Below are 10,107 nucleotides of genomic sequence, written 5' to 3' on the forward strand. Positions count from 1 at the left end.
GCCTATTCTCTCATCTGCAGTTGCTGCAGCTCATGTGGCAAATGTCCGCTATATTTGATCTGCCACTGAATCGCCATCAGTGCGTCATGTATTTTTTTTCCATTGGCATAGAGCAGCCAGATTGAAAGTACTACCCTGGAGGGAGGGAGGTAATCAACAAAAGCTCACAGAGACTTGGATGCCATCATGCCCATTTTGCGTCAACGTCAGGAGACAATGAGAATATGATGATGCCAACATTCATAGAGAACTGCTTCAACTCTCTGCATGATAAACACATTGCGAGGGATGCATTAGATCACGCTGGACAGGGACATAAAAAGAAACATCTGTGTTTCATTTCTCCGAGAGCCAGGACATTGTTAGTTTTGTAAAAATATTTTGCATCCAAACAACAGATGCTACAAGTGTTAAATCAGCTGCTTTTTTTACTGGTAATTGTCAGTCAAAGGCATTTCCATGTGAAACAGAGCATCAGAGCGAGCAGGTGAGACCTCCCACAGTGGTGTTAATGTAGTGCAAATGTTTCGCAGCAACAATAAATGAAGTTACAGATTTCTGTGTGAGCACAGACTTTCATGGGATGGATTGCCTTTTAATTTTTCATGCTTGCTCACAGTTCATGTGAAAGCTTTGACGCATAAACAAAGACCTGGAAACCACAATTACACTGTGTCATCCTCTCTGAAGCAATCTGAACGATGAAGATGATGACTGTAGATTTGTCTGGAGTCATAAACCTTTGTTGGGCAGCCCCTTTAACTCTTCCTATTTTAAAAGTATAAGATATGTTGAATTCATCCAAGAAATGTTTGCGATTTGCATCCCATGCCAGAATACCCACATTAAACCAGTAGATTATTATATACATTACATATAGATTATATTAATTATTACTGACGAATGTCAAATTTTGATTGCTGTTATTTAAGAATAACAGCCAAATTATTAATATAAGTGTTCATTTGTATTTCATCTCTAAAACTATAGGCAACTCTCTGAATGAACTTGTTCCTCTGTTTCCTTCTGTGGAAACCTCTCATTTTGAACCATCTGATCATGCTGCAATGCCAAGGGAAGAGTCGGATGACATCAGAACATGTATTTGTGATGAAATGTGCTGACCTTGCTGAATGGAAATGCCCGGAAAGTTTCCTCTCGTCAGTGTCACCCGCATGATTGCACTTAAACTGCAGCAGCTGTAGCATACTGTTATAAATAAACACACTATAGATCATCCACGTGGCATATACTCTTTATACTATATGTTTGTATCTATGATGACAGAAATATTAGTCACAGTAAAACACGAGCCATTATAACACAATACACTGTATGGTCTCGTCAAACATCGCCAAAACCCCTCTGACACTCTGTCAATGTAACATCTCCAAAGTAGTTGCATATGTTTCTACCAAAATCTGAACAAAATAATACAAAATAAATATAATTACATAGACCTATTTTTATATGCAGCCATATTTCCCTGAGAATCTCCTTGTTTACACGCTGTGAAGAGGTGATGCGTTCAGTTGCTCCCAGTTTTCCTGTTTTTCCCGTACACCATGTATCACAGTTCTAAGAGTGGACTTTCCCCTCATGTCCACTCTGAACAGACCCTGGGTCATCGCAAACATGTGGCAAGATAACAAGACCCCCCGTTAACCAGTGTCATGGCTCCCTTCAGGATATTTAATAGCGGGGAAAAACTTGGACAATAAAGAATTCCTCCCTGACACAGGAAGCTCAAATGCCTGTACTGAGAGGTGACAATAAAAAGGCACAGCCTTCAAAAAAACTGGCTGCTAATCTTAGACTGTAAGCAGATTGTGAATAGAGTCATAAGGTCTAAAATGCAAAAGTTCAGTGCTCGCAAAACTGAAATTGAAAAGATAAACAAGACGGCCAAAAGAAGCTGAAAACATCAACATTTTTGAACTGAGGACCAATAATTCTTACGCAACAATAAAAACAGCAGACCTGGGACTTCCTATGGCCAAGTCAACTTTTATTGTCGTTCATCCACATTTGTGATTTAATGCTAATGAAAAAAGTACATAATAACATAAAACATATGTTTTTTTATGAATTATCATGATATATAAACAGTGGAGTGGTGGTTAGTATTGTCGTTGCACAGCAAGGTCACCAGTCTTACCAAGTGCCTTTCTTTGTGGAGTTCTCTCTGGTAACGCCAGGTTCCATCCACAGTCCAAAGGTCAGGTTAAATGAGACTCTAAATTGACTGTAGGTGTGATTGTAACCATGTTTGTGGTTGTTTTTCCCTCTGTATGTTGGCCCTGTGATGCACTGGTGACTTGTCGAGGGTATATTCCACCTTTTGCCCAATGTCACCTATGGGATTGGCTCCTGTTTCCTCTACAACCCTCCAAGGATAAGTGGTATATACTGAATAAATAAACAGTGTGTTACAACTGCTAATGCCATGGTATAAAAGTATTGAACTGTGTGTATGGACAAAATAGTATAGTACGGAAATAACAAAGAAATAAAAGTAGTAGTAGCAATATGTATAGCCTAACCTATATTATAGTAAACCTCATCACTTACAAATAGGGGACGAGCCCTGAAAAATGGAAATAACTCCAGTGTCTGTGTAGAATTTAGTTCTTTTTGAAGCAGCTTCCATTTTGGAAAGCTTGTGAAAAATTGCCTAATTCACGTTGTCTTTTGAGGCAAAATACACATTGTCAAAAAATGACGTAGGCCATTATTTTAGGAAGGATATTAAGGACAATTAAATTTTTCAGATTAACATATTCCACAATGTGGCTGACAACTGTGAATTGCAAATTCCACCTTCACTGTAACCAGAGGAGGTCCTCCCATCATGTATTAACTGTCCTTTGATACAGGAAGCCAGCGCTGAGTGAGGAGGAGGAAGGTAATGACATTTGGGTAAAGAGAGGAAGGGGACATGTGTTTTCCATGGTTGCCTCCCTTGTACAAAAGTGTGAATTAGCAATACAAAGGATGTGATGGAGGAACGAGGATGCACAAAGACAATAAGATGGAGATGAAAAGCAGGCATTTTACGATTTCTATATTTGTTCATTCCCTTTCTCTCCTGGTCTGAATGCTCCCTTCTGACCTATAGAAGCAGAGAAAGCATTTTTTCCCTCACCGACATGACTCCTTTGCTGATTCTCTGGCCCAGAGCTGATATCAAATTTGGTTGCATAGCAGTTAATACACTCTTGGCTCTCAGACATGGCATTTTATCTGCTCCAGGGCAGACTTTTCACTTTCTCAGTGATACTCCTCATTTGTCTGTGTGTGTCTATCGTGAACAGATAGAAATCTGCTGGCAAGAGATATGTAGTAGTAGAAGGGTCACATGATGGTCAAAACCTCAGTTTCACTTGATACTAAATGTGCTAACTCACTTAATTCAAGATATGTTTTATCCATTGATGGAAACAAAAAACATTTCTAATCAAAGCCTGGTGGTCAGCGGAATCGTGAAACCAGAACATTCTGGAAGAAATGGGGCTTAATAAGAAAGTGACAGGTAATTTGATCAATATCTTTAAAAGTAATTTGGTGCAACACTTCATATATCCCTCTGATGATTTTTTTTAAGAATGCTCCTTGCCTCCCATGATGTCTTTGTGCAGCTGGAAATGCTTCTAAGTCTGTGGTTTAAATTTGAGCCTCAGAAGACGTCAGCATCTTTGCTTTGGTCCACTAAAGAAAAAGATAACCCGTGTGCATTTTGTTTCCCCTGTCAGTTTTTCAGATCATAAAATCACAGAAAAAAAGGTCATTACATATGTGTAAGAGATTTATATATGTAAAAAAAAAAGTAGCTGAAATGTATTATTAAACTCTGAATAAATCTCTGTTTGCAAATCAGAACAGGCAGCATGCCACGAGTGTAAAAATGGATGCAGTTACTCATTTAGGCCTCCCTCTTACCGTACTGCGACATTCCCTGCGCCTCTGTTTGCTCCGGGCTCCACAGTGTCGGGTGTACCTCTAATCATGCAAAGTGAGGACAGAGGCCAAATCGGGTGACGATAAAGGGCAAGTGTGGCGGAGGGGTAAGAATGAGAAGAAAGCATCTAACAAAGCTTTCGGCCTAATTTATGACGGGGGGCTGGTCCCAGCTCCTTGGGCTCAACACCTTGTGATCTTACCCTGGAGTAAATCAACCACTCAAAACCCTGACAGACCGAGAGCTGCCCAGGCTGCCTATCGTGTCTGCTACACTTTATAGTCCTGGCGTAAATAAGGGAGTGATGTGTAAAGGGCTCCCTTGAGGCCATGGTCGTCGGAGACGCAGAGCGCTCTGTCTCTGGTTTTTGTTTAATTTTTTTTAACAAAAGTCACGCTGGCTGACACAGGAGTCCACAGATTAAAATTCCACTTTCTGTTGGACTCCCTGAGATTATTGATGTCTAATAACCATCTGCTACTCTTCTCGCTGAGCTTACACCTACAAAAACAGATATTTGTATTGGAATAGTGGATTGTTTGTCCACAAAATCCTCTTGTTCTCACAGAATGTCAAGTTGTCTTTGAGTAATAAACAACCAATGTTTTCATTAGGAAGAAATTGGAGATACAATAAATCAGCTGATTGTATGAATTGTTGTTGTTTTTCATTACCTCAGAATAAGCCTTTCAGGTCATCAGATTTTAAATGCTATCTCGGAAGGGAGCAAGGGATGTTCTGCTGCAACTTCACCAATGAATGTTGCTAAATGTTACACACTGTACCTTTAATTTGTCTGCCAAATAAACATATACAGTTCTGTTGTTATTGTGTGCATGATATTTGTTTTTGGACAACAACAAAAAAAAACTGATGACCTGCCTTTGTGATTCCCAAAACATGTATCACTGGGTTTTTATATTTTTATTTTATGCAACATGAATAATTAATACCATCTGTAATTGAACAATGCAAAAGTTTCCTAACTATAATAAAGAACATATTTAGTAGAGGATTTCTTACAGGATATTAATAGTTAAATAGCAAATCCCTGTCATTAAACTTAATCTACCACACACAATGAAAGTGTAACGTTGACAAAAAAAGTAGTTTCCTGTTCCCAGAACATCCAGAGTATCTTAATATGCTGACAGGAAGAGAGAGTCTTGAACTTGGAGCGTGACATGACCTTTGTTTCTCACTCGATGATCCTTTCGACCTTGGCTCTCTTGTCCCAACTTTGATTCCATGTTGATAGACAATAAATCATAATCTTTTTATCCATTTCCCTGAAGTTGGACACAGCAGAATTTTAAATAACAACTTCATCCCCCTCACGCCTGCTCATTATTATTTGTCCCACAATGCACCTCAGTATGATTACTTCAGCAGTGTACTACTTGGTTCCGCACATCATCACCACTTGAGTTTACTGCAAATCTGTTTTTTATGCCCAAGAAGCTAATTACCCGGTGGGCGACATCCCTGGTGTGCAGTGGTCTGCCTGTTAAAGTTCAGTGTGTTCAGCACACATTTCTGACGATGCTACACGTGTTTCTGATTAGACGGAGGGAACAAATACACAACAAGCAATGTAGCCATTCGAATATTCACTACTGCTGTATCCCATGTGGGCAAAATAGCATCAGACCTATCCGGCACCACATGGCAGCGGCACAGAGAAATGTGGAAGAATTTGACAGACTGCTAGTTTTGAAAGGCATGAAAAATCACCGCCCACAGTCAAATCAGTCAGAGAAGATTTAGCGCTACACCACAAGTGATGGAAAGTGTCAGAATTAATTTACCGTGTGTCTTGATTCATGTGTGGTTTAAGAAAGACCCCACCGGCGCTGTTACAATTTACAAAAAGAACGAAGACATCACAAATCAGATGTCTTCTGATCTACAATGACCGTCTGAGTGTGAGAGTGAATGGTTGTTTGTCTCTATGTGGCCCTGTGATGGACTGGCAAACTGCCCCGCCTTTCGCACTATGTCAGCTGGGATTGGCACCAGCGCCCCCCGCGACCTTCATGTGCAGGATAAAGCGGTAGAAGATGAATGGATGAATTAAGACATCACAGAGAGAGGGAGGTGGGTGAGGTTCACTTTATGGTACTTTGTTGTGTTTGCAAATGTCTGTCAGGAGGTGGCTGAGTGAATTATGTATATACACACAAATGCAAATCCATTCACACGGAACGGGGGGAGTGTCTGGGGTCCATTTTAAACAATACAAATAGAAACAAAAGCTGATATTACCAAGACAAAGTAGAGTCACAACAGCTTAAATCTGAAAGATTTCCTGATTGTTATATTTACTAGATAATAATGTATCTTCTCTCCTATAAAACCTCCTTGTCGTCGCTCTGTCTTCAAGACTGCAGAGATCCTCTTCTTTTGTTTGGCAACTGGATATGTATGTTTTTATAATTTGTAAGAACGGGCCCCATGAAAAATGAGGTGTGGTATGTTTAATCACCAGTCTGGCTATTTCACTGTGTTCTCTCCGCTTGTGTCAGTTTGTGTTTCAGCCCAGGCTCTGAGTCAGGGCACGGCTGCCACTGTGTATCGCCAAAACAGTCCAGACACTATTGTTGTGGGGTTCAGCTATCGCAGGCTGGCGTCCTCGGAGCCACATCCAAAAAAAGGGCTGCATTTATCACTGCAGAGCAATGCACACCCCGAGTTAGGCCTCACACACTGAAACACCCACACCCACACATACGTAAACATGCACGTAGACATACTGTTAACTGAGCTCACGTTGTGGTCCTGGCTGTTTCATGTGATCTCTCTTGTACCACACAAACCCTGCCCTGGTTTTTTCCCGGTGAGGTTTGCTCCAGCTGTGTTTGAGGTCTGCTTAGTACACAGTTCTATGTGAACTCACGGTGCGGTGTATTGACCCAGAAGAGGTCGACATACAGCATGTTAATATATGTGCCGTCCTGGTCAGAACCACTTCACATGCAGGTGGTTTCCTTTGCATTCGTGGGATCGCCGTAAAACTTTTTTTGTAGGGAGAGAGAGATTAAAACTCCTTTAACACTTTTGGACAGTTCCCCCTCCGAAACTAATTTCCATTAAGAGGTTTATTGGGGCACAGTAGTGTGTAGTTGCTCTGTGGTTATGTGCGCACATAATCACACACCTGCCGCTGAGTGGAACCACACGCAGATGCATTAGACATCTACTGTAACATGGCAGCGGTCTGATGCACCCGGACGAGAGCCCTGCCCACCTCTGTAATTACTATCAGACACAGACATGAACTAATCGAGACAGGGGGAACACATGGGGCACATTAGCACATTAGCTAATATGACCACAAACATGTAACGTACAAAATGGCCTGCACATATAGACATGATTATGCTTTACTCGCGTTGATTTAATAATCATTCTATGGCTTCAGAAAAAAAACTTCCTGTCTCCTCCCAGTTAAACCCTGAGGTGTTCACGTAACCCTAAACTAAAACCACCAACTGCAAAATCCACCTGCAGAAATATAGTGATTTCACATGGTGTGTGTTTGCGGTGCCAACTAGAAATACATGATACACAATTTCACACTCACAATTACTGTGTGTCAACTTGCCGTAGAGACAATGTGAACAGATGCCTGTAATAATATAACGTAGAAATAAAATTGTAACTGTGTACTGCAGACATGTTTCTAAAAGATAATGAAAAAATCATCATCATTTTCTGACTGATTTTTTGAGGGAAAAAAAAAAAAAGAACAAAGATATTTAATTTTCAGCCAACAGTAAACTAAATAAAAAAAAATCAGTTTCCTGAAATGATGAAACAATTAAACATCAAAATCACTGATTTCTTTTTTCCCCATCAACTCATCTTTTAACTGACTGATTGTTCTCACTTAGAACAAGAATATTTGTGCATGTGTCGAGGGAGGAGACACTCCGTCGCCACCACCACAAAAAACAAACAAAAACAACCTTGTTCAATTCAATTGAGAACTGAAATAAGACAAAATGTCCTTTAGCAGTGGAACATTTGTGCCAAATAAAACACAAAAAATAAAACTTGTTCGGAAAAGCATCAAATTGTACTACATCTAAGTGTTTTATAGCAAAAATAGCCACATATAAGCCTCACATTTCCCACAGCACAAAACCAAAAAATCCTAAGACTGTTAAAAATGCAAGGATAAGGTACAAATTAAATTCCACAACACAATTCACAAGGACAGTATAGAGCATGTATTCTAACAGAGATGAACCAAAACAGTTCATCAGAGTGCAGAGTGGTAACACATCAAAGATGTCATTAAAATCCTACACCGAATAATAATTGATGATAATTATCACAATAAAAGGGGAAAACCCCTATTTCAATTTCATCCTTGGGACATTCATCAGATCCCAGGCAGCTAATTAACGGCGTTCAGACTAAAACATCCTTAAAGGGAGGATGACAAACAAGCGATACACCATGATTTACAATACTCCTCCACCACACAGAGAACATTGAGTAGAAAACATTTATCACACATGGAACTGTGTGCTGCGGGATGGTCCGTAACCTCGCTTACCCCCCCATGCACATGTTGTGGAGCCACACAACTCTGCTTAAAGGCTCCCATCATGCTTTGCACATAATGTTCTCTCTTTAAATCTTGCGCCAGTTGTTATTCCACTGTCAGGATGCAAGGCTGCGCAGAGCAGCGGCGTTAACATCACACCACGCTCTGCCCTCCTACACGCTATAAATCTGCAAACTCTACAAACATACAAACGTAGCAGGATTCATTGCAAGAGCTCAGACTCTCTCTCACACACACACACACACACGTAAAGTTAACATGGACAGTTTTGCCACCCACTAAATCCTGTGAGCTTGGTGTGGTCCATCAACAAATTTTTACCTAAATTATGATGTGTAGAAAACACACACCCCAAATCATGCACATTATCTCCTCCTGCTCTGTGATAAAAGTTGTCAAGTGTTGCTTGAACATACAGGAGGAGGAGGGTGATGATGGACGAGAGGTTTACATTCCTCTGTGCAGCTCAACCTGATAGTCACAACACTGTGTGAATGTGTTGGTTTGTTTCCCACCAAACATGATTTCTTCAGTAGCTTGATAGTTTATCTTACAAGTCTCTGGCTTCTATCTGTGGCCTCTTTAAAACAATTGTCCAGATGATATCTGGCTATAAAAAAAAACAGCGACCGCCCATGCGTAGCTCTGCACACTGAGTTTCTACTCTCCACTGTGTCTGACTGTGACACATTGTCTTTTTGGTTCAGTGCCTGTGCCTCAGGAGAGGGTTCACTGACTGTGGCCCACATTTGCTAGTCAAGCAAATAAAAAAGACCTCTGTCTCCATCTTCCTTCACTTTCTGTTCCAAGGGTAACAGCAATACTTTTATAAATGTTTTCCCATATAACACTGTTTGGAGAGATTGCCGGACCTTTGCTTTGCACAGTGGATGGGGATATTTTAATCAAGACCTTCATTTATTATTGCAAGACACTAGAAATAAACTTCCCCTGAGATGCAAGTATTTGGCACTCTTCTGATTTGTAACATCCATGAGCTTTCCAAAAACTTGGAAGAAATATTACATCAGTGGTCAATGAGTTGATGTTATGTGGAGGAGTAGTGGTTTTGAGAGTCTGTTTTATTCAAAATTTGGCTGAAGTGCATACTGATTGCAACACAAATACAGTACTCCTGGATTTTTACTTTTTTTTTTTTACTCTGTTTCTGACACTTTCATGTGATGGGTTTCCAAAACTGATTTTGTAAGAGACAAACACAATATATGACATGTCAAAATCTGGTCCAGTACATTTTCATCAGACAGTTCAGTTACTTTCTCCATGCTTTAGTCTTAAGTAATCAGTTCCATGTACAAATGTAAAATAATTTTTCATAATAACAATACATTGAGAAATATCTAACACATTTGACCTCATAATACACCAACAGATTTATATCATCTCAAGGAGTCCCTGAAGTGTAAAACATACATTGGACAATAAAAAAATTAGGTTACTAAAATTTAGTAACCTAAATTAAAGAAAAATTAAATATTACAGACTCACACACACACACTTATTACTATCTTCAGGCAATGTCTTCTCAAAGATTGCAAATAAAGAACTACTA

The sequence above is a fragment of the Solea senegalensis genome, linkage group LG15 (assembly GCF_019176455.1).
Source record: "Solea senegalensis isolate Sse05_10M linkage group LG15, IFAPA_SoseM_1, whole genome shotgun sequence".
In the NCBI taxonomy this organism is placed as follows: domain Eukaryota; kingdom Metazoa; phylum Chordata; class Actinopteri; order Pleuronectiformes; family Soleidae; genus Solea; species Solea senegalensis.